General features: G+C 39.4%; 1 long non-coding RNA gene and 1 pseudogene across 2 annotated transcripts in view; both read right to left on the reverse strand.

Annotated features, from left to right (window-relative positions):
- LOC110346444 (uncharacterized) overlaps nt 1–18,884 on the reverse strand; it is a 66,649-nt gene extending 47,765 nt beyond the window's left edge. Inside the window, exons 1-2 of one of the 2 annotated variants that reach the window (XR_015447026.1) lie at nt 18,578–18,884; nt 14,093–14,597 (exon numbers count right to left, since the gene is read on the reverse strand). This is a non-coding gene — a long non-coding RNA (uncharacterized LOC110346444). Of the gene's footprint in view, nt 1–10,915; nt 14,598–18,577 lie in introns of those variants that run through there. The other variant, XR_015447025.1, reaches the window with a different exon arrangement.
- A 2,433-nt stretch (nt 18,885–21,317) lies between these two features.
- On the reverse strand, nt 21,318–21,422 carry LOC147821428 (U2 spliceosomal RNA; annotated as a pseudogene).
- Between the last annotated feature and the right edge of the window lie 4,787 nt (nt 21,423–26,209).

Here is a 26,209-nt window from a genome sequence, read left to right on the forward strand (position 1 = left end):
CATCATGCTCCTTTGGATTATGAAGTTTTGCACTCTAACAATTTTAAATCAGGTAAAATGGCCTTGCATCCTGGGCAGTAGATTAGCTAAGAAAGCCAAGAGAAAAAACTCAGAAAGCTATGTATTCCCTCTGGCACTTTATGCTCTCCTAAGGACAAAGAGGAACTAAATAAAACCCATGACATGTGAAAACTGAAAATATGTTATCACTATTTCAAGAACTTAGACTATTTTTATAATAAGTCAAACCAACACATCAAGATGGAATTAAATGCCATTTTGGGGGAAAGCTGTTAGGCTGATACATGTTAGTTCAGGGCAACACTTCAAGACCATTTGAAGAGTATAGTAAAATACATAGACCATGCCTTTAGACTGCAAATAAGCTTTCTAAAATAAAGCACTAAAAAGCAGTCATTAAGGCAAGTGTGTTGGTCAGCTTTCCATCACTGTGACAAAATACCTTAGAATACCAACTTATAAGGAGTAAAGGTTTGTTGTGGCTCATGGTTTCAGAGGTTCAGTCCCTGGTCACTTGGCTCCACTGTCTTTGGGGCTGTGGTGAGTCAGTACATCATGGCAAGCAGTGCTTAGTGGAGAAGGCCACTCAGCTGCCAGTGAACAAACAAAAAAGACTGAATGTTGCCAACCAGCCAAGGGTTCTTTGCCTTTATTCAAATGGAAATCACAAATCAACAAATTGCAGCTGTTCTAGCAGTCCCAATTCCACCAGATGACACCTGATAATGCTAGATGCCAACAGTTGACACAGCCAGCTGCTGGCCACCACCACTGCCAGCTGCCATCATCTGGTGCCAGTCTGTGCTGGACACCAGAGGTCGACTCTGCCCAGTGCTGGTCCTTGGTGCTGATCTCTTTAGGCTGCTGGTCTCTGGAGCTCTTCAGTGCTACAGCCTCTATTACTACTCTTTCTTTTGAAACTACCACTCTGTTCACACTACTGAGGTTAAGAATCCGGAGTAGATTCACAGGACTTTTGGAGCATGCTACCTGAGAAATAAATCACAAGTGGGTTTATAGAACCATCAAAGTGAGTCTTTAACAGGCCCTGTAGTGCAGCACAGGGGGCTCAGCACCCTGGAGGGAGCCCTCCCAGATTAACCTGAGAAGTGTGTGGGGAGTTCAGCTTATACAGCAGCTACAGGCCCGTGACTGGGCCAAGCACAGGCCTGGGATTGGGGAGGGACTGCAGGACAGACTCAGCTATCATGGCTGTGATCCAGTGAGAGGGCAGGGCTAAAACTGGGGACTCTTCTCTAAGGCTGGCTGTGGGGGTGGGGATGTTAACACTGAGCCTAGATCCCTCCCTCCCTGATCTTAACTAGGCCAGGGTGCCCCCTTTTTCTTTAAAAAGGAAATGGTAGAGTCTGAAGTGGGGAAGGGCGTCAAGCTGCCAGTTGAGCTGCACTGCTGTTGGCCTGGAGTGTAGGAAAGCGGCCACTAGGCAGCCAGGGAGCACAGGGGGAGCGATGGGAGATGAGGAGGAGTGGAACAGCAGCCCCCGGCCAGTGCTGCAAAGGGATCCGCTGGAGCCAGGAAGGGCCGGGGTCTCAGCATCCCTGGCCTCAGGGTCGAGGCACACCCACGCGCACACCGTGGCCACGCCCCGCTCGGTGGCTTCACCACCTCCCAGCTCTGTCGCAGGCTGGAGACGACCTTCAACACAGGGCTTTGGGGGAAAGAGCACAGCTCCGAACTATAGCGGCAGGCTTCTGTGTTGGCCCTCCTGCCACTGAATCTCCATGCTATGTGTCATCTCATTATTTCCACCCTCGGTATAACGACCAAAGCAATTTATGGGCCGACACTATAAGGTATGTCAGTGATGTCGAGCTTCTTAGAGCTTTCAGTGAAAACAAACGGCCGACTGCGGCACGCGTGCCATAGGTTTGCCACTGACCTCTGTATATTCAAACATGACATTTTAGCAGAGACCCCGCTCACTAGTACTTTTCCCTTTTTCTGTATTGTTGATTCATCCAAACAGCTCTGTGTGCCTCCGCCCTGGACTGAACCTACCCATTGGGAGCCTCCCGATCTCATGATTTTTACCAAAGATACATTTTCCCAAAATAAATCAGATTATAATACAGTCCAGATTAAAGAACTGAAATTTATTTCCAATTTAGGATTGTTCAAACTACTTTAACAAGTGGCCCTAACTGTAATGACCCACGCAGTGGCAATGCAGAATTTTAGACCAGGTGCTCTGCTATCAGCAAGCCGGCTGGTAGAAGCACAGGGATGCAAGGTTATTCCACATGTCACCATCCCGGGGGTGAAAGGAGTCTTCCGTCGGGAGGCACGTATGCCTGCTTGCCTTCAGTCCCTGGGACTCGGTGACATGGCCTCACCCTGCTGAGTGAGGTTGAAAATAGTCAAGATGACCCAGTAGGTAAGATGATGGCTGAGAGTTTTCAGCTTTTGCCTTATTTCCTCAGGAATGCAAAATAAATTCAAATTCCTTTTCTTAAACATTGAGTCCACTTTCTGTCAACTAATGTCACCTCACATTTCAGCCTTTGCCACTTGCTCTCCTCATGCCCACTGTACCTTCATGACTCCATCTGTCATCATGTGTCCTTCTTGTGTCATCATTTTCTAGACTCCTCTGTCCTCCTCTGACTAAATTCTCACTTTTGCCACCAAGTTTGGGGCCCTTTCCAGGGCGCACAGTGGTATGTATGGCCCCATTTTCCCCAGCTTCCTGTTCGGGGCTCTGATGTAGCTTAGTACCAAAAATAAACAAATACACAAATAAGGGTGTCCTCTCTGTTAGGACTTCATGGCAGACTAGCGTTGAGTCTTGAGCGGGGTCAGATTCTCACGTGTATCTTGTGCGTGCACACATACCTGCAGCATGAAGGAGCCGGGGAAGACTGACTCCTGGCAGAGTTATAATTGCCAGACTATAGCAAGGACAGAAGCCAGCCTGACTTTTACTTGTTTCATTGCTTATAAATCTCTAAGGTCAGCTCTGCCCTGTAAACAGCCTGGCGTCCAAGGTAAGCAAATCTCACAGCTCCCACCATGGATTGCACGTGTGTCTGTCTACTCACCAATAAGTAGTGTTGTCAAAACCAGCTAAAATAAAATTTTCTGTTTATTTTTTCTTCCTATCAAAGCACTGCTATAAACACTTTTTATAACTAGCCTTCAGGGAGGCAAAGAGATTATTATGTCAAGTTATACAAAACTCTGTGACATACATCTGAAATACCTTCTCATACATCCCGAGAAAACAGCAATCAACTGGTTAAAGGCTCAATTTAAAAAATTAACTCTTGAAAACAGGTATGTTCCTGTTACCTCCCTCCAACCACAAAGGCGAAACCCTGCCCCTCATAATATGCTTCTACCTTTCCACCATAATTATAGAAACATCTGCATGACAAATACTTAATTGTTCTCATTCATCTTCAGATCTATGCTTAATGTCTCACTGACCACAAATGAGTGGTCTTTCTCCTTCCAGTGCTCCTCGCAGAGCTGGAAGTGCTGTAAGGCAGCCATCAGCGTAAGCGGAATTCCAGGGCCCTGCTTCTCTGAGGCTCAGCTGCCTCTGTTTTGCACACCTGCTCCCCTCTCCCTCCTGTGGAGGCCTTAACCCCCTTGATCTCAGTCCTGCTCAGCAGGTCATCTTCTATCTGCTGTGCCTACCCAGGAGGACAGCAGTGCCCTGGCCAGTGACTGTGTCCCTGATACTGATAAATTAATTAGCAACCTGGGAAGCCTGGCCTGGAAGGATTTAAATCCTCTCACTTGATGGCTTTCACTAAACAGAATATGCTTATCCATTTCACAGGACCTATATTTTTAGATCAATGACCTTTGGATGTATGATTCATTCTGATTTCATTTTTTCCCAGGGGATGTAGTTTCACATGAGCCTCTTTAAAAAGAATACAGCAAGCAATGTTTTAAATGGAATAAATCTATTCTGCACCTGTTTCCTTAGGCTATTTTGATAGAAGTGAATGGTTTCTATGATTAACTGTATTTTACTATACAATATGGAACTAAAATATTTATATATTTTCCTTTAATAGTGAATATTGGAATTTTAAGACAGGTTATTTTATTGTCACTTTAGCCAAACAACCATTCTATCAGCAGAGACATTTTTAGTTGAAATGACAGAATATTTTCTAAGTGTAATTTATCTAGTTGAGGGTTTATTTTGTAGCATTTTCCCTAGTTTTTTCTTGGCTTCATGTGGAATGAGAAATGTATCCAGATACAAATAACTGCTTTAGATAAAAATTGTGTAGCACAATCTGTTTGCATGATCTTGTCCATTTTGGTCGCTAGAATATCATATAGCAAGTCCATGCCAGTAGATCTCAATATTTCTGTGTAACAATAAAAAACGGAACAGGACTTATCAGCAAGATTGGGCCTATAAAACTAATCTTTGAGATGACTGTATTAACAATCTAAAGAGAAAATCACAGGTCTACTATACATATCTTCACACAATATGCCACACTATATGCCTTCTCATATTTTGCGTATAAGAAGCAAACAATCCTCTTCACCATCTCTGTTGTGTTTGATTCACTTGATCCCCCTATCTGTAAGTGAAATTTCCAGATAGGTGCCATAAATCTGTGGATCACTGTTGGGTCCAGTGACTCGCACACCGGTGAGAGTGGAAAGGAGAGCAGCTATTGTAGAATACACATGTATGCATATTGGAGATATACACAGGGTATGCAGGGAAACTTGGGGATGTCCTGTGTACACAAGGATGTGCAGTCTCGTTACCTTCAGGTAATCCAAACATCCAGCCCAATCCCATCCACCCTAGAGCAAAATTTCCACCCTTACTCTGGAACTCTGTGCCCTCCACCAGCTCCACTCTGCCTCCGGAGTGCGGGGCAGAAAGGCACATGATGTGATTCTTTTTCTTCCCTTCAATGTAACACCTTGCCCCCTTATAAAAGATAAACTTTAAAGAGATATAAAGGCCTATTAAAGAAATATAAGGGATATAAAAGAGAGACGAAAAGGATAATTTAAAAAATCTCACCGTACTGATAGAGTTGTAACATGGTATTGGCAGTCACCGTAGTGGACTCATCTGCTCCGCACTGCAGGCTAGCAATGCCGCCCTGGCCTGGCAGAATATCCTCTCTGTCACAGGTTGCAAGCTTTCTACCAAGCACATAAGCTTTGGGTCATTCTTTCCTTTGTGAGATTCAACATATATCAGTACAACCCTCCCAGACAGTCATGGTCAAAGCGTCACACACTGTGTCTCCCCCGGGAAGGCTACCCTTGGTAAGTGGCAGAGGCCCACGCTCGCTCTGCACCGGTTGGAAGGGCACGTTCTGCACGCAACACCCCCTTGATCTTCCTGTGTTGTTCACCGTCCTCAATAAATAGTGGTGCGGGGGGAGCCTGGAAAAGCCATAGGCATCAGCAACTTGCTGCAAGATAATTCCCACCCAAACCGCCAGCCTTTTAGCTCTTACACACAGGCAGGAGGCAAGTGATTGGCTAACGTGGATCTGGTTGTGCTGTTGCGTAGTCAGTCTAGCTTCAGTGGTTCAGCGTGTGGCTGAGGGCTGAAAAAGTGCTTGCCCTGGAGTATTCACTTGTTCCTAGCTTTCGGGGTCTCTGATAAAGCACCGGAACAGCAGGAAGGAACTCTTTTACGTTGTTACATCTGAAGATAAAATGTGTTAATAATGTACGTGCAACATCTAATTCAGTTAGGTGTCATATCAGGCGTCTGACTGATCATGTTTTATGTAATTTTTTGGTTCCTCCTACATTCTAGGTTTCTCTTACGTCTATGTGAAGCTTGTGAGCTCTAAACGGGGAGGTCTAAGGAGTAGTTTCTCTTGCACAAAAGCCAGTTTCCAGGCAATTTCTTTTTACCCAGTGCTTTCTCTGGAAATTGCATTCTGAAAATATCTGCATGGGCACTATTACACTTCTCTTGGTCTATGCAGAATTTTTAGCTCTGTATCTGTGTTGTTTGAAAACTCTTCCTAACAATAATAGTTTTCTGACTGTGGACTGGTGGTCAGTATTCTTCTGAGTGAAGTTAATGAAAGCTATAAAACTTTACAAGCTTAAAGAAACCTAAAGTATGTATTTGTACCCACACACATTTTGGCTCTACAGTCAAGAGGTTCTGTATTCCCTGAAGCCCAACCCTTGGAGACCTCAGTTTACTACCTCCCCGGGCTCCTACAAGCAGGGTTTCTGTAGGATGGAAATGTATATGGGTGGAGGCCTTCGGGGTTGTTCTACTCTCTTGGAAGAGCTTTTTTCTTTGGAACTGACATAAAATATATCAAGAGATGATCAAATTCACCTAAGAGGACCTGAAGTTTTTCTCATGTCAGTGCCCTTTAATGGGTCTGTTGTTTTGCTTTTCTGATTTATATATATATATCCCAATTTTCTCCATAGATATATCATTTCTATTCCTATTCTTTGGCTTTTGATTTCCTATGATCAGCTGTAGACCAAAGATGATCCTGAGACTATTATTAAGGCCCAAATATTGGTAAATTACAATTTTTTATTTTATAAAAAACTAAAACAAAATTTCATAACAAAATAGTAAGAGAATATCGATAAATAATATACTGTATATTGCTATCTTCAGTAGTAGTTGCTCAGAATACAAGACAGAGACCAAAAAAATTCTCTCTTACAAAGAAAAAACATTACCACAAAACTTTCTTTTCAATGAACTAAGAGAATCTAGTAGTAAAAATGAAACAAATTAGCATATGTATTAAAATATTTTTGAAAAAAATAAAACAGGTAATTTAGGAAACCATTCTAGCCTCTCCCACTTCTATTTATCTATCTTCCACTTTGCTCCTTATTTGCACATATATACTTTTTCTCATTTAAGAGAAATTATGCAGTATTTGAGTTTGTGTATCTGACTTATTTTACTTTACATCATTTTCTCAAGATGCATTCATTTGACTACAAACTCCTCAAATTTATCTTTCTTTATGTCAGAGTAGTATAGTATTCCATTGTGTTTAAATACCACCTTTTCCTTACCCATTCATCCATGGGTCATATCACATCTATGGTCATATCTACTGTTTCCAAGATCTAGCTATTATAAATTATGTTGCTATAAACATGGGTATAAATGCACTATGGTAATTTTAACTCTTTTGGGAAGATACTTAGAAGGGGGATAGCTGGGTCAGACAACCAAAAAAGTGAAGAGACAACTTACAGAATGGAAAATAACAAATTAAATGCACTTTGATCCCTTTATTTTTCCAACTCCAAGCTGATAATTTTAAGTTCTAACATATCCAATGATTAAATCCTAATAATGCAAACTCAGAAGCTACCAAAGCAAAATGGCATGCTAACACCCTAAATCCATAATGCTCTTTAGATTTTATTAGACTGTAAGCTCTTGAGAGTAGAGGCCATGCCTTTTTTTATATATAACTTGATCTTCACTTCCTAAAACAGTAATTATCTCGAAGTATATGGGTGGTAAATAGTCAGAGGAACAAATGAAAAAGAATAAAATTTGTATAGTTCATTTTAATGCTGTTTTTACCTTTAATTACATCAAAGTGTTTTGCCATGGGCCAAGACGGAAGATGGCCTTTTGCCTAATCCCTACTCCCTTTCTCCTCCATAGACTAAGATTCTTGACTGAGATTGTAGACCCTGGATGGCGCAGCCCCAGGAGACAGTACACAATGTATCCTTGCTCCCTTTCTGCATATGGCCCAATCATGGGGGCAATTACAGTCAGCCTAGGCCATGTGGGCCATGTGGCAGTAGTTAGACCACCTCTCTACATTATAAATAGAGTGCACTGGACGCCCGGTGGCCATTAGCTCATCGGACTATGGGCCCACCTGCTCCCAGCTATCAAGAATAATCTTGGTCTCTTCGTGTCTTTTCTTCATCTCCCACTACTCCCCCTGGCTTCCAACCCTAAGCTGTGCGAGTGGTGGCAGTGTGTGAGACTAAATAGTACTAACATTGATTGTGTTGGAGACAGCTTCCCAGAGGGCCAGTCTCTTCACTTCGTAGTCCTTGAGAAATGATACCTTTATTAATATTACATATAGACATAGGTAATTATTGATGGTAGAAATGTATAAACATAAATAACTTGTACACAAAACCTCCTCACCATTTTATCTTTAGTGAGAACTCTGAAGAGAGTGACTTTACAAATATCTTTTGTGTCATTTGGATAGTCACTCGCTCTACAGTTGGCTCCAGATGTAATAACCTAATACTGAATCTGATTTGGGGAAAAACCTCATGCCCCATTCCAGTGTATAAGGGACCCAAGAAACCGAGACATCAGAGCCTGAGGAAAGAATTCCTGTAGAGAACAGAATGAGCCTGTTGATCACTAAAAATAACCAGAGATATTTATTAAAAAAAATAAATTTTAGCCATATAAGTAGTAAAAAGAATCTTAGAGAAAACGTGTTGGTCTTCATCCTAGGATAATATTGAGTTTCTATGAGTATTTGTGAGTTGGCAGAGGAAGTAGGAGAAGTGCCAGTTATTTTTATATAGCTGTGCCCACAATAGCTCCAAGTGATTTATCAGATGCAGTATAATAACAAGATTATTTGACTACCTAAAGTTTCCAGGATTTTTTCAGTCTTTCAAGACACATGATTTTGGAGAACATATGATGAAATAATGATAATATTCCAGTATATATCACACACACACCAGACATTAGAATTTTAAATTCTCAAAGTAAAACTATCTTCTGAAACTGTTTGATAGTCAAACCAATAAAACCAAAAGTCTGACTATTAAATGTGCATGTCATTGGTGCTGCATAAGTAACATGTCCCAGATGGTTGCAATCACATGTAAGCATCCATACAGAGTTAATGCCATGGCCACATAACACTGGGAGATAAGTTTTTGAGTTTTTGCTTTGCATTTGTGCAATTAAATGCATTCTATTTGTATATTTTCTTATTTTATTTATTTTGTGATGAGTTACACACATCTGTGAGACTTTATTCTAGGTTAGGAGACCAATATACAAATGCAAGAAAACAATCAAAAGTGACTCACACAGAAAAAAATCTTCCACTGGATCTATTATTCCTATTTTAATTAAATGAGTTCATTATGTCAATAATGAAGTTTGCATGATTTTGAAAGAATAATGCATGTACTTTATGTGATATACCTTTTGCAGAGGAAATAATTTCATTGTCAAGCATGTCATGGGAGAAAAGCAAGGAATGAAATGGAAAAGCTAAGATTGGAGACAAAAGAGGGGTGAGTTGGTCCTCACTGTGAATTCACATTGGCTCACACTCTTGTGGTGTTCCCCAGCACACATGGACCCACACAAACACAGATGTGCCTGGATACATTGGGCAGCCTTCACTCTCTACAATCTGGGAGACAATTTCTGCTCCTGTAGTTGATTAGCAAAGGTCATCTTGTACTTATTCATCATTTCCAGTTAACAACAGTTCTGGAGTTGATGCTAAACTACCAGTAATTGTGTGTAATTCTACGCAAGAGGAATCATGTGAAAGATGACATCATGATGTAGAATTGAGATTAAGGTCAACACCTTCACAATGTCAGGAAGCAATGAAGTAAATTTAAAGTGAAAGCTATGTCCCAATATGAGAAGGTAACTAAGAGAGAAAGGCTTGGGGATACTGAGTTCCAGTCTGAAAGGAGTCAACTTGTACGTAAATTTCAAATAGCTCCCTGGCATTCCTGAGCCTTAATTTGCCATAAGGACAAACCAAACCAATGGAATTTGGTATCTGCTAAAATGACTTCCAGTTCTAGTTTTCTCACTCTCTCTTTGGAAGCTACATGAGGGACAGGCAAATTGAGTATTTCTCCCAGATTCTTAATTCAACTGAGGTTTCCTTCAAAGGGAAGGGGCTTCTCACCTAAAGAATCACTTATGCTTCTGCAGAAAAATATGCTACAGGGATGGACTAACATTTTTTTCGATACAAACTACTTCCCCCCTTCACCATGTTCCCCCTCATGATGCTTGAAAGACACCTAACAAGCTGTAGTTTGAAAAAGCAAAATATAAGTATTATCTGGAAGAATAAATACATTTGATAAATGTCTTTCATAACTTTTGAACAACTTTTAGCAATCATTGACACTTTTATGCTAATAAATTTCCGAATGTCCACATGAAACTGCATGTGGATGTCTATAACGGACTTATGCATAATGGACAAAACTTGGAAGCAATCAAGATGCCTTTCAATAAGTGAATACAAATAAATTGTAGTTCATCCAGACAATAAAATATTATTCTGAGAGAAAAAGAAATCAGTGAACAAGCCATGAAAAGACATGGAGGAAACATAAATGCATATTGCAAAGTGAAAAGACTCAGTCTGAAAAGGCTACATCCTGTGTGATTCCAACTGTGTCACTTGAGAAAAGAAAAAGTTGAGGAGAGAGTAAGAAAATCAGTGATTTTCCGGGGTCATACAGGAGAAGGAATGAATAGACATAGCATGGAGGATTTTTAGCAAGGTGATCATACTCTGTATGATACTGTAATGCTGGACACATATCAGTATATATTTCTCCAAAACCAAAGGATGAACTACACCAGAAGCAATCCCTAATTAAACTACACACCCTGGGTGAGAGTGATGTGCAAGTGTTGGTTCATCGCTTGTGACAGATGTCCCACTCTGATGAGGGACGCTGATAATAGGAGGAGATTATGCATGTGCAGAGCAGGTGGTAAAAGAGAAATCTCTGTACTTTCTACTCAATTTTACTGTAAACCTAAAACTGCACCAAAAATAAGATTTGTTAAAAAAAATTACTGAGGACCCCAAAGACTTTAGCTTATGTAGGATACACGCACAGTGTCAAATAAAAAATTAGATCAAGCTAGACAAATTGTAAAGGTTTATTGCACACACTAAAAAACAACTCAGACAGCAGGAGACTCAGACTCAAGGTGGTAAGAACCCAACACATAACAATTATAACACAGTTTATAAATCACAGTGGAGGAAGTATTTTGACCTTTTTCAAGATGAGCTGTTATTCACTATTATTCTTTTTATGGAAAACAGATGTTTCAGCTGACTGTATATAACTAACTGTTTATTTTCTTTGAAACATGGTGACAAGGATGCAAAGTTTATATTCCATGTTTTGTTTATGATTGGAGCTAGTATTTCAGGGAAATCAGGATGTCTTAAATTTTGGATATAATGCTACCGGTGACTGGCCTTCACATATGTTATGGCTTGGATCATTAAATGTCTCTCAGAGGCCCATATGCTACAGGCTTGGTCATCAGCCTGTGGAACCAGTGGGAACCCTTAGAGTTCAGTCACTGGGGAGTTGTGTCCTTGATGGGGAAATTCAGGCCCTGGGTCCTTCTTTCTCTCTTCAGTTCCTGGCTGTCAGGAGATGAGCAGCTTTGCTCCATGAGATGTTGGACCATGATATTCTGCCTCCTCACAGGCCCAGAGACAACTGAGTCAACCAACCATGGACTGAAACTTCTGAAACCATGAACCAAAATGAACCTTTCTTCCTTTTAAATTGATTTCTCTCAGGTATTTTGTCCCAGTGACAGAAAGCTAACACAAAGTATACCTATTCTGTAGTATCCATTTTGATTTTTTTTTAGTAACATAAAGTGTCAGAAAGTAAAACTCAGAAAATTGAAATTTCTTAATGTTTGGAACATAATATCAAGGCTGTTAGATTAACCTAAGTAGCATGTTTTATGAAAAGTAACTATATACCCTAAGTATCTAAGAAGGATAGTATTGTTTATATTTTGTAGCTGTTCATAAAGATAATAGTTGAATTCTCATATGTACTGCTATATTCAATCTGTTTTAATGTGTTGATTTGGCTGAAGTACATGAAGAATATTTGATCTTTCACAGATATAGTGGAAAGTAGTATTTTAATAATCCTTTCAGATAATTGTGGATTTTTTTCTACCACACCCAAACTCAACAAGTTATATTTTTAAAACTGTTAGCTATAATATGGAATCTGAAATCATGTCAATAACTTATTGGATTCTGATACATTAAATAATTCCCTACTTTCTACTTTGAATAAATCGTATCCCATACTTTATTATACCATACACTGATTATTTGAAAAATATTGGTTTGCTAAATTCAGATCTTCCAAATTCAACACAAAGTAAAAGAAAACTGTATTCGCTAATATCACCATCAGTCATTAAATGTGTATGTATTTTTCAAAACCTTCAGCACCCTTCTGCTCAAATCTCAATAAATAAAATTGGGGGACAAGGTCACCCCTTACTGCACATAACTAATGTGAGATAGGAAAGAAACAATCAACCCGTATCTGTCAAAGTATTACATGAAAAACAAAATAAGGGAAAAAAAGATGCCAAAGTATATGAAGCATATGGTACTAAATATACTTTAAAAATCAAGCAAAAATACTTGTATTTGAAAATAGACTGAACAAGGAAGCGAGCCCAAGTTTAATATTCTTCTTAGGTTTTCAGAGATATGCAAAATATATTATATTTTTATTCTTATTTGTTCTATATTGTGCCCTTGGACTCCTGGAGGACCCTTCTAATGACAAAGATGAAGCGCTGCCCCCCCCCCTCCTGTGTTGGACGAGATATGTTCTACTTAGTTCTAGCAAGTAAACTTGGAAACTGTACACAAGAGTAGGTCTTTTGTATAGTTAAAGGGCAATTAAACATATGTTGAGCTTGATATTACTAAGGTATCATATGACACTTTGCACAGCTTCACTACTACAATGCTATAATGTATGCTGTTAATAGAACAAACTAACTTTCTCTATTTTAAGTATAAATTATGGATGCATATCTGAAACATAGTAGGCATGTCAACTATTAGAAGTATTATTTAATCATCTCTCATCTCTTTCTTTAACTCACATATCATTAGCCAAACATTTACCATCTGAGAATATTTCAAGATTGAGTCAAGATTACAATGCTAAAATAATTGTTTCAATCTGTAGCATTTGAACATAAGTACTTCATACACACCTCTTGTTGGCTAAAGTATTATAGTAAAAATATTCTAATGATCCACTTTTTTCTATAAGTGCTGCAAGAAATGAAAGAGATGGGAGCTAAAAGTGATGCTTGTGTTATAAATATAGAGATCTTCCCATTTCACTGGCCTTTAAGCACTAGATAGCAAGGAACCTTAATCATGGGTAAAGATTGAGCCTTTAGCTCTGCAAAATCTGTTACTAACACTAGTAAGCTATTCTTGTGATATCCTAAGATTGATGGGATAAATATTTAAGTACTTATGATGAGTGAGTTTGCCTCAGAGAAAAGGACAGACAGCTGCTGGTTTAATTTTGGTCTTCTCTTTCATTCTTCTCCAGATTCCTACTTCTAATCTACTCTTAGATTGGTACTTTTAGAAAAATAGGAAAAGACCCACAATTGACTCTACATTTTTAAAATTAACATTTTAATTTTATGATGATTGACGATCTACCTTCAGTTGGAAGAAAAATATAAAAAGGTCCCCTGTGTCCCACATCCAGTGACCACCAATAGGAAAATTGTAGTGATGCCAAAAGATTAAGACAGCTCAGTGTCACAAAGAGCCTATTGGTCCTGGGATAATGAAGATGCTAACCAACTCCATCACCACAAGGATTTGTCCAGCCAACTTTCCTCTTACCCCACTCTGGCCTTAACACCTGCGGCCACTCATTTGTTCTCTGTTTCCGTAGTTTTGCCATTTCAGGACTGACATTTCAATGGAATCAGGAGATACGACCTTTTGAGATCGGCTTTTGTCACTCGGCATGAATCTCTGATGATTTGTCTAGTTTGTCACTTGTACCAATTATTCTTTTGTTTTTATTCCTGAGCAATTTTCCAAGACAAGGAGGAACCACAGTTTAACCCTTCCGCTGCTAAATGGCATCTAGGTTGGTTCTGGTTGTTGGTTATTAGAAATAAAGCTACTATAGATATTTGTGTATGAGTTTTACCGTGAATGTTAGTTTCCATGAATGCCCAGGGACCCAGGTTCCTTATTCAGCCTCTGCCTACCTTCAGGTTGGTGGGAGGGGTTCTCTGCTGCTAGGCAGGGTGAGGAGTTCCAGCTTCCCGCAAGGCTTGCATTCGAAACTCGGTGCCTGGGACCAGTGAGAGTGCTTGCCTGACTCCTATATGGCCTCCACTAGTCACTCTCTTCATGCCACTCCTGCCCCGTGTGCCTCTGGACAGTTAGGCAGACTCCTCACCACCCAGGGGGGTGAACTCAGCTTTCGCTGACATTTCCTGAAAGGTAGAGTGAGTGCTTCGTCACAGGCTGTCTTGGTTGAAAGCTCTCCACTCGCCACACTTTGTGGGTGTGGGCGAGGTCCCCATGTTTTCTGTTGTGATTGGCTGGAGCAGAGTTGTTCTTATCTGAAAGTTTTCTATCTTGATAGGCTTCTACTCCTTTGGTCTTTTGGCTGGATAGTCTAGGATTTTTTTTCAGCCTGGGATTGGGGGCATTTTCCTGTCTATCTCAGTTACTCCATCTACATTGGTGGTTTCTTCAGCTCCATATCTGAAATATACAAGGTAAAAAGAAAACTAGGAAACACAAATGTAATGTTCCTTGGGTCCATAGATCTCTTGCTAGTCTGCTTCTTTCTCTTTGAATTTTATGCTTGTCTCATGTGTAAAAGTCCAAGTCTAGATTTACATAATGGGAAGAATTAACAAAAATACATCTACTCCCTGTTTCTGGAAGCGGACGTCCACCTCCACATTTTTTAAGGAGTGAAATCCAGCCTGCTGTCTGCCTGGCATTCAAGTGGCCCAATTTACATACAAATGATGTTTCTTCATTACCCTATTGAGGAGGACCTTTCGCTTACTTTAAAAATGATTTATGATTCCTACTTTTAGATTTTCATCTTATTTTATTTTTTGGTTTATTGATTGCTTGATTGGTTCTCTGCGCCTTACTCAGAAATGCTTCTGTTGTTGCTCTTCTCCTCATTGAAGCAAACTTTACTGGTGTGTCAAAGCCAGCAAAGTCACACTGCTTCTTCAGCTGAGAAGAAGCTTCTACCCTGAGAACCGTCCATTTTGCCTTTCCTCACACACACTATTACCTAGTGATCTTATGTTACTTGGTGACTTTTGCTATGTAGTGATTTTCCCACCACCTCTTTGACCCCAGGGGTAGAAATTCTGCTTTATGGCTTTTGTAACATTCAGTGTTTTATTTAAAATATTTCCTTAAATCCTCTTTTGTCTTCATATGAAAGGTGGAAGTAGTTTCTGAACCGTGTTTCAAATAACCTTCTAAACATATTGGATCTTCTTAAAAATAAATCTGGAATTATCAGGATAACATTAATCTAGTGCCCAGAACTTCCCAGTATCTAAAGACTTTAAAAGTCACTGTCTTTTAGTTAATGATTGCATTTTATAGATTAGAATCTGGAAGTTTAGATAAAATTAGTCAGAAAGTAAAAGGAGCAGGCACTGGCAATCAGCTTTAGTTACAGGGACCATATGATGTCAACTCACACAGGCCTATATCTAGTAATTGAAACACATAATGAAAACCTCTTATAGCGTATGGTTAGCTTCTACATAAATAAGGTTCTTGGTAATAATTTTGCAATTATTAAGCAGATCTTAAAGCATATTTGCTACTTTGAGTATCTGATGATTTACTCTTGTGCTATTTAAAATTTTATGTTCTTGCCAATCTTTTAAATTTAGAACAGTCTTCCAGGTTGTAATAATAAGAGAAAACTTAAGGATTACTTACTTTTATGCAGTAGAAAATTTGGACAATTTAGAATGGAAACCGGATTACAAAGGAGGATCTGTTATTTTAATGAGAGATTTTAAAGGGGAAAGAAAAGACAACTTGCAATACAGATGTTTTTAAAATCTCAAACATAAATTCTGTTTTCATTCTTAATTTATATTACTTTCAAGAATTAGCTCCTTTTCTCGAAAGTTATATTTGTTTCAGCAAACACTTCCTATGTCACATTTTCTTTTGAAAGTTATAATTTCCCAGACTTAGCTGAGACAACCAAACTTTCCCAAGTTATTGAAGTGTTTTCAAATAAATACATTTTGGGGAATCTCTCATATACTGCTTGGGTTTGGAAACAGCCATAAAGGAAAACCTAGGGCAGTGCTTAAAAATAACAATAAGAACTCCTTGGGCTGGGGATTTAGCTCAGTGGTTTCGCCGCCTGCTGCGCAAGCACAGGGACCTGAGTTCGATCCCCAGTACCAAAAAAAATATCCAGAACTCCTTATAATTCCACAGTGCTTTACAATTAACAAAAGCCATCTATGTGTTATTTCATTTAATATGACTTGGAAAAAAATCCTGTAAATTAAGCACTATACTTGTCATTTTATAAACAGCAACATTCACTGCAAATCCCTTTCTTGGCTATGAGTGAATTTTCTGTGTGTCTTAGTCCCTTTTCGTGTATGATGCCTTCATCATGGACCTATGAATCCTTATGACATTTGTACACTGATTTGGGGCAAACACATTAAAGATGTCACACAATTAATTTCTGTTTCACATGGCCATTATCCCTGGCCAACAATACATGTGTGATTAATTACCCACGGTGCTCCTCCTGTCCCAGATGTCACCTGATGCCTCAGTGAGAAAGGGTCACTGGCCGTGGACCACCCATTTCCTGGTCCTGTACCATACAGTTGAAAATCTCTCCAGATTCTAAAGTCTATTCCTGTTTTGTCAATAATTGCATAATTAGAATCTAAGTAAACATTAAGTTCATGTGTGTTTAACAAGCAACTAGGAAATAATACAAGGTGAGAGTCTGATCTCAAATCTTCCATATAAATTTTAGAACTTTTCATGCTTCATCAAGAAGCTTACATGCCCAAAGAAGCCCTATCTGTGCAGACTGCGTGCCTTAATGGCAAGAATCTTTAAATGAACTTCGTCATGACAGAGCTTTACCCTACACCCATCTTATCCGGCACTTCCTGTGCATGCTATTAGATGATGTTTCCCTGCTCGACTCCCACTGGGTGACAGCCGTGTTACTGACTCAGGGAATGTGAACAAAGTGAAGGCCTTTCCCCACCCCAGGTAGGCCCACAAAGTCCTCCCAGCATCTCTTTCTTCCCTCCTCATTGCCTAGAATGCTGATGGCTCCACTGTTACCTTGGAAGCCGTACCAAGGATGACAGAGTCCAACACCAGAGTCCAAATGTGTATGGAGAAAGGTTATCTCATCAACTTGCTCACCTACCCCACACCACTACCACGTGAGCAAGACACGCTTGCATTGAGTTTCACTGCTTATACATTTTGCATTTTCTTGTTACAGTCAAGGATGGGTTCAGATTCTGTTAACATTAACCTTAGAGAAAGATCATTTTGTTAAAAAGAATATAAATTACAAACACAAAGTCCATATAAATGAACTTGTCTTAGAATAAGACTTTTTAAATCCCGAGAAATTAAAGAAGACTTAGAAATTTAAGTCCCTTTCTTCTAAGAAATCTTTAGGCAATTTCCAGGTTGCATCCTGTCTTGCTTACTGTCCAAAACACCTTCAAACCATCAGCGACTCAAAGAGCTCACAGGTCCTGAATGAGAGGATTGGGGGTTACGATTCCTCAGCAGCCTCAGAGTCAACATGAGCTTGGTTACATCAATCACCTTATCCTATTGTGTCAATACAAGTATCTCTCGGGCTAAGATAAGGCTAAATGGTATGTGCAATGATTAAAATCCAGGAAGTCTGGTGGTTACAGAAATCAGTGATACCCTCTTAAGATAAAGGAAGACAATAGTTTGATTGGTCTGAGCTTCGCTACATAGATGAATTAATTTTGCAAATCTTTCTCAATTTTTTAGTAAAAGATGGTTCACTCAGAGGGCACTGCTAATACTCTTGTCATCTGTGGTATCCTTTACCCCTTTATGCCTTTTAACACCAAAGAGAGTCACATTTCATACTTTTTTCTTTAAATACCTGAGAAATAATTTTATGGGTTTTTTTATTTTTATTTTTATTTTATTTTATTTTATTTGGTACCAAGGACTGAACTCAGGTCCTTGTGCTTGAGAGGAGTTTTATGTTTTTAAACTTGCCCTACTGGCCATCAAAGATGGTATTTTAAATATTCCTATGAGCCAAATCTGTCAATTGTTTACAACCCCTTTTACATTTCCTATTCTTATATTTTGAAAATTACTCAGTAGTTTTCAGTGTAACCTAGAATTGAAGGCATGAAAATCTTAGCGACTCTCAGAAAGTGTAAAATAACACAGCATCCACTCAGATGACGCCATTCGCGATACCCGTGTGGTGAGCCAGCCAGCAATGCCCTGCACTGGTTTGCAGTACCCTCCAAGAGTGAGCCTTCCCGTGCTGGGCATCCGCCTTGAACTTGGTCTGATTCTGCCCCAGATCCTGGTCCCTCTGACCAGGTCTCCCTGCGGGGTCCACTTCCTGGACCCCTCGGCAAATGCTCAGACCATGACCCTTCCTGAACCATGGAGAGCTCTGAACTCACCCAATCTAGGAGAAAGAAGCTGACAGTCCTCTCAACCAAGGCTGGATCCCGCCTCCTCCTCGTCTTGCTTCCCAGGGAGCCCTGAGCAGAAAACCAACCTCTCCGGCCAAGGCGTTTTCCCTGACCCTCTGCTCTCATTTTCCCTCTGCTCTCAGGCCCTAGACTTTCCCCTCCCCTCCCAGACCCCAGCAGAAATCTTCGTCTTGAAAGACTGTCCTCCTATTAATCATAGGCCAGAAAAATAGGACAAAGGAGGGATGACAGGATGACAAACCCTGTTTCCCTTCAGAGACCTTTTCCCTAGAAATGGTTCATTACCCAGAGAGAAAACAATCCGCAGGATCAACTTGAGGACTGGAATGTATCGTCCTCAGCAGCGGCAGCACTGCACTACGGTGCCCCCTTGGGGTCTTCTGTGGTACTGCGCACATTCCCTGGTTCACTGAAACAAGGTTCCAAGTGACGAAGACTCCTTGAACCTGTCTGTAACTCAGTACCCACTAACCAGCCTCTTCCCCTTCCCCGTTCTCCTCTAGTCTGCAAACCATTAGTTTAATATTAAAAGACACAGTTCAATGTATTCTGATCAGGAAAAACTTGGCTCAGAAATTTGACTCAGTCGTCACATATTTTCAATGTACGTCTACCTGAAGACGAAGCACACTTCTGCCATCAAACCTGATGCACTGTTACATTTTCACAGCTAAAAGCACAGAGAAACAAGAATTAAGAATGGAAATTTTTAAAAATGAGAGAATTTTGTGTAAAGTAGCTTCGTGTATTTTGAAACGAATCGAGACACACTGTATCGTAAACTTTTGTAGTTATTTTCTTAAAATTAACAAAATTTTTTATTAAATTGAAGAACTTAGAGCCTCCAGAAACAAAAAAAAGTGAATAACAGATTTTTTTAAAAGTTTAACAAACTTCCAATTAATCTTTTACTCATAATATCTGGAAAATACACCAGTAACTTGTCACATAGAGTTAGTAATTCTTTAAAGATACTTTTCATCAGACACACAAGCTTAACGATCATGGGTTTCTCCTATATGGAAAATACAAAAACATGAATAAACAGCAAAGTAGAAGATTGATAACAGGAAGTAGGGAGATCTTTTTCAAATGGGAGGGGGAGCAAGCAATAGGGGGCCAGGACAGGGTGGAAAAAAGAATTTTAAAAAATGGAAAGAGAGCTTTTGGGAATGCGAAGGGGACCGATTGTTGAAAGAGCAGCGAGGGACTGGAGGGAGAGGAAACAAAAAAAGGATTAAGATGTGTCGTGTGTAAGTACCCACTCTCCACTTTAAATATAATTATTAGGTACTGCAAACACAAAATAAAATAAATAGATAAATACTTTTCAAGAGATTTATCCTCCAAAAACATGTCAAGTCAACAAAAGTCTTTTAAAATTTCTTCTGTACTATGCTTGATTTTGCTTAGACACTCGAGATACATGAATATTTGAGAGAGAACGTGAAAAGCAAATGTACCAGAGTGTACCCTGGCATTTCAGGTACAAAGCACTGAAGAATCCCCAGCCTAGGTGTTCTGTCCAACTCTGACAAGAGTTTTCATTTCAAAGCTGCTGGTAGTTGATCTTTCCTGGATATTTGAAAAACAATTTTGTTTAATTCACTGTAAATCTTCATGGAGGGAACAGCATTTAGAGTACAGCTCAATATATTCATTTTTATTTAGCTGAAAAAAATTTCCTGAAAAAGCACTTACTCCGAGTTTGAGAAGAACAGTATAGCTATTGAATAAGAAGCTAAGTATGATTTCCTTCATCAGCGTATTCATCAGAATTGAGAACTAAAGGGGTGGTGAGTAAATTAAAATTTAGTGTTGTCACCTAAGTTATAAGTTTGACACTTGATGGAAAAATAAGACAAGTAAATAGTCTAGTGAAAAACCCATTTTCTTAAGTTTTTCCTACAATTTGAAGAGTGTTTCTGTTCTTTAAAATTAATTTTTAAACAACAGGATACATGACTTATTAACTATTGCTATTCTCTTATTATTTTGTTATGAAATTTTGTTTTTTTATAAATTAAAAAAAATTTAATCTTTAAAAAAATTGTAAAGCATATGAGATTCCTGCTGGTTACAGTGGCATATGCCTGTAATCCCAGCAGTTGAGAGGCTGAGGCAGGAGAATCACCTTGAGTTCAAAGCCAGCCTAGGCTACAGAGGGAATTCCAGGCCAGCCTGAACAACATAGTGAGACCCTATCTCAAAACACTTGTATACATAAAAGCATATGAGATTCCTGGTTATATTTTTCAGGAGATCCAAAGTTGTGTAAAACAAATAATTGAGCTTAGAAAAAAGTCTAGCTTTTAAAAATAAAAGACACCACTTTTTAACTCAAAAAATATTAAAATATAAGGTTGGATTGTGGCATTGCTTAACAGTTTCAGTGTAAATCATATTAGTCGAAATGAATGTCATCCTTTGCAATAGGTATAAGTCTGAGTTTGTTAGGATTCTTGAAGTATTCTGAGGATGATGGTGTTTTGGTTGCTTTGTGATCAATTTATTAAACTATATAACTAAAGTTTCGTTGTCAATCAGGTCTAATTAAAGATATACCCACATTACTCATAAAGAAGCTATTTAGAAGTTTTTACCAGAATCAGAACAATGTTCTTCTTTTTACCAGGCTATCATTAATTATTTGAATCTTTTCAAGACCAGTAAAATAAATATTCAGAATTCAATGAGATAGTCATCAATGGAATTGTGATTTTTTTCTAAATTCCTATGCAAGTTCATATATGTCATATACTGATAAGAACAGATACTACACTTGATCTTAGCCAAAAGGCTGAGAAGTAATATATATGTCATATACGAATGCTATATCACTCAGTCTTGTTCTTCAGCTTTTTTCTACCATGTCCTGTTAATTTAATTTCAGAATTCTGAGTAGATGAGGTACTATCATATCAAAGAGGTGGAAGAAAAAAGGCTCGTCTGTGGCCAAATGCTTATTAGACTTGGTAATAACTTCCTCAAAATGAAATGGAAACTTCACTCGTCATCACTGTTTTTATAGCCTAGGTAGGATGGTCACCAATTCTAACTTACTTCCTTGTGGCATTTAATAATAATATTCTATTTAAAATTGAAAAATAATTATGCCTAATTCTTGTACAGAGAGGAAAAATGGAAAATACTCGGATTATTTCAAGTTTCTATTTCTGTACCCTATAAATTGGATGCATTTCCTTAGCAGAATATAAACTTCAGTCCCTTGTACAGCATGCCCAAGAAACAAGAGTTTGCCAAATTCATCCTTCCCAGATGAAGTAAAGATTATCACATGGCAACCACTAAAGGGTTTGGGGCTGTAAGGCAGGTTTAGTCAAGGATCCCCTGGATCGCTGGGCCAAATCTCTCTGAAGTCCACCCACACTCATTCCTTTAGCATTTCACAATTTCTCCAAATGGTTATTGTTTCTCTTATTAAACTTATTCTTATTTGGAAAATCTTAGATGATGGTTTTAATTCCTACATTCAAACTTTCCCTTTCCAATAACTAAGATATGCTTTATTTTTAAATCGTTTTATAAATAACAAAAGAAAGATGTGATTCAATAGAACATTATTTCATTAAAATGGATGCGTGGAAAATAAAAACAGCTTCACTGTTTACAGTGTGATTTCTTCCTGAATCCATTCCAAACTCACCTAACAATCAAACCTACCTTCTGCTATTTATTTTTCCTCTGATAGTGTGATAAATACTTTAAGCTTTGGTCATTATTTTTCAGTCAGTTGTCACTAACTCTTATTCTAACAGTAAGAAAATATTGGATTTGCAGATATTATCAGGCTGCCAAGGTCAAGTTCCTATCATAGACTCACCTTGACCTTGGAGGAAGTGAATGGCAGAGGAGGGATGTTGTAAAGGTTAGATCTGAAATATCCCCAAGTCTCATGTATTCAGAAGTGGGGCTTTTGGGAGGTGAGTGGATCATAAAGGCATATACTCATCAGCCGATTAATCCATTAATGAATTCTGTCTTAGTTACTTTTCTTGTTGCGGAGACAAAGTACCTGACTCACAAGTTGAAGGAAGAAAGATTTATTTCAGCTCACAGTTTACAGAGGTTTCAGTCCATAGCCAGCTGGTTCCAAGGCGGGGTGGCCTAGCAGAGGGGAAACAGTCTATGGCAGGGTAGGCAAGAAGCAGCAAGCAGTGAGCCTCCCTTTCCCTTTTATCTAATCCAGATGACAAGCCTACTGGCTGCTGCCACCCACACCCAAGGTGGGCCTTCCCATTATACACACCCAGAAGTATGCTATCAGTGAACTAATGTAGTTATCACAAACCTTTAATCCATATTCACACCCCCTAAATACAGCCTTATCCCAAAAGCCCCACCTATGAGTGTGTGAGGGACTAGGGGGACATTTAGATACAAGCCACAAAAAGTTCACAGCTGAAGATGTCCATGGTTCTTAGGAGAAGGGCCCAGTCGGAAGAGATGGGTCCCTGCGGGCATGACCTGAGAGGGTGTACTCTTGTACCAAGCTCCTTCTTTTTCTCATCTGCTTCCTAGGTGCCTGGGTTGAGCAGATCCCCTCTGCCATACCCTTTAACTATGCCATTTCTGCCTTGGAACCAACCAATCATTGAGTGAACCCTCTGAAGTTATGAGACAAAATGAACTGCTTTAGGTTGTGGTTGCCACATATGTTATCCTAGTGACAGGAAAGTGACTAATTCAGATATCAAAGTTGAAAAAGACATACAAATCTGAATGAACCACTATAGTCACCACAAATTATAGAAACTCAAAAATTTTAGCACACAATTTATTTCCAAGATAGAACCAAGCAAAATAATCCAGCAACTAAAATGAGATGACACAAAACAAGTTTACATGTCTAAAAACTGAAATCACCACTTCATATTTTTTACAAAAAAGAAGATGCCTCTTTTGTTCACTATGTATACATATAGTCAGAGTTTATTAAGTTTCTGGTCATGTTCTATGTCTTTGGCATATATTAGGGACAAAAAAGAAAAAAAGGTCTGTACTTTTGTGGGAGAAGATGGGTGATTTAACAGTTAATCTTGTAAAGAAATCATGTAGTATTTCAGACAATGAAACTTGTATGGAAAAAGTAGAAAGCTATAAAGTAAATGAACAATAGGTTGTGTGATGTGAAGTAGGCTAATCAGGATAGATTTTCTTGAAAAGATGACACTGATTTAGGAAATGAAAGAAATGAGGAAGCATCTGGATATGTGGAGAAAGGCTGGCTATTTCAGAAAGAGTCAATGGGTAGTGCAAAGAGCTTAAGTGTCAGTGTGTGACGGTGGACGTACAGATGATGAAAAAGATTACTCAGAGATGAAACTCAGTTCAATCACTGAGAACCCAGAGGGGCTGCTTCTTCAGCATGAGACAGCCTCGGGGAAACAGCAGCAAGCTGAGACCTCTGCAGTTGTTGATATATAACTCAAGGTCATGAAAGTGAAGACATAGAAGAAAAACATTTGCAACGTATTCTATAGGAGTTTTGGTCAGGGGACAGGGCCAGAATGGAATGGTTTGTTACATGACACGTGTTGACCTAGTTTAAGCAATCTTATCAGGGCAGAGGGGACACAAAGGACAAAGTAAACATCTCTGAGAAAAACCTGCTTTCGATTCTCCTGACTGTTGTCCTGCAGATCTGCTCTACACTCTAACCATGCCTTCCAGAAGCCCTGAACTATTGTCCAGAAAGTCCCCTGCTTTTGCACATTCACTTCTGTCTCGGCTACTTTTCTCTTGCTGCTGAGACAAAATACCTGACAGCCAAAGTTAAAGGGAGAAAGGTTTATTTGGCTCACAGTTTGTAGAAGTTTCAGTCCATAGATGGCTGGCTCCAAGGCAAAGTGGCAGACAAAGACAGCAAAAAACAGCAAGGGGCTTTAACAGCATCTTTCTTTCCTGTCTATCTTATCCAGACTACTTAGGGTAGGTAGCACTCACACCCTTAATCCTAGTGCCCTTGAGCCCACTATTGCCCCATGAATCAATTCCAGGGTCACACACTCTAGACCAGCCACCTCTGAAAAAGCCCCACCTATGACCGCATGAGGCTTTGTGGGGACACTGAGACACAGCCATGACAGCTTCAAACACTCCTTTGGCCAGAGTCTCCCATACTTAAGGAAGCAAGATGCTTGGTCAGAAAGAGAACAGCAGGATGCCAGGCTGGTGAGAGTTTGGCAGAAGAGAGGTCAGCTAGATGCTGCTGCAATACTCAAAGGGAGAAAATGGTGTTTGGACCACAATGGAAGGAGCAGAAAGCATAAAAATAAAGCTCAGATTACGGAAGTAGGTTGAAAGGAAAGTCAATAGAATTTCCTAACAAAAAAATAATTCAAGCCAGGAGTGGTAGCTAACATCTCTAATCCCAGCCTTCAGCTATGAACTTGTTGTGGCTTGTATCTATCTACAGGTCTTCCTAGTGCCTCACACATTCATGGGGCTTTGAGGGTAGGGCTGGATTTAGGGGATATGAATATGGATTGAGGGTGTATGATTACTAAATTAGCCCACTGATTGGCTTAGCACAGTTCTGGATGTGGATAATGGACAGGCCCACCCTGGATGTGGGTGGTAATATTCATCTTTTCAGCCTCTGATCACAAGTTCAAGTTCAGCATAAGAAACTCACCAAGAGCTTGTCTAACAACAACAACAACAACAAAGATACATTCCGGGAATGCAGTTCAGAGCAAAAGTCCTATGCTTAATCTCTAGTACCATAAAAAGAGAAACAAAAACTAATTCAATAAACACCACTTATAAGTTGTTATTAAGAAATGAAATGAAAGAGAGAGACAACTTGCCACTTACTGGATGCCTGTTGGAGCTCAAATGCTTCCCTGAACTCTGTCCTAGGTAACACAGGGAGAAGCTGATAGAAGAATGGTGGCAACGATCATATTGATCTCTGTGATTTAATAGTAAGTAGTCAAGAACTCTCTGAAATATATTGCTCACTTATATTTATTTTTAACAACTAAAATGTGCTTTTTCTTCATTGGGTTTTTTTTTGGGGGGGGTGAGGTTTTTTTTCCCATTTCCTTACTATTTTAATTTCTTTTATCTCTTTTTTCCTTTAAACACTTTTTCTCTTCCTTCTAATCTTTATTTCCTGTTTGGCTATGTGCTTTTCTTTTTTCTTCTCATTTTCGTTGGTTCTTTCCTGGGATTCTCCTCTGTCCTATTAGTTTCTTTTTACTCATAAATGAAAGACCCTATCTCACTTTTCCTTCCTCCTTCTCATACTCACTTGACTGATTTTTCAAATTTTGCTTTTTGCTTTTGCCAGTTCCCCACTTACTCTATTTTGTTAGTATGAATACTAAGCTTTATGAACCTCTGTTTTTTCCCCTGGTACCAGTGATCTAACTCAGGACCTTGTGCTTGCCAGGTAGGCTCAGTTACATCAGCTACTGAGTTACATCCGTGGCCCTATCAATCTGCCCTGCCCACTTGCATTCACTAGACTGTGAGACCCCCCCCCGGGCACGCCCACCAGCCTCCAGCTTAGCCAGAGAGGCTACTGCAACAACAGGCCCCGCCCCACCGTGCCCTCGCCACCACTGGTGC

The sequence above is a fragment of the Heterocephalus glaber genome, unplaced genomic scaffold, assembly GCF_053883595.1.
Source record: "Heterocephalus glaber isolate CG9 unplaced genomic scaffold, H.glaber_assembly_v1.0 deba00001737, whole genome shotgun sequence".
In the NCBI taxonomy this organism is placed as follows: domain Eukaryota; kingdom Metazoa; phylum Chordata; class Mammalia; order Rodentia; family Bathyergidae; genus Heterocephalus; species Heterocephalus glaber.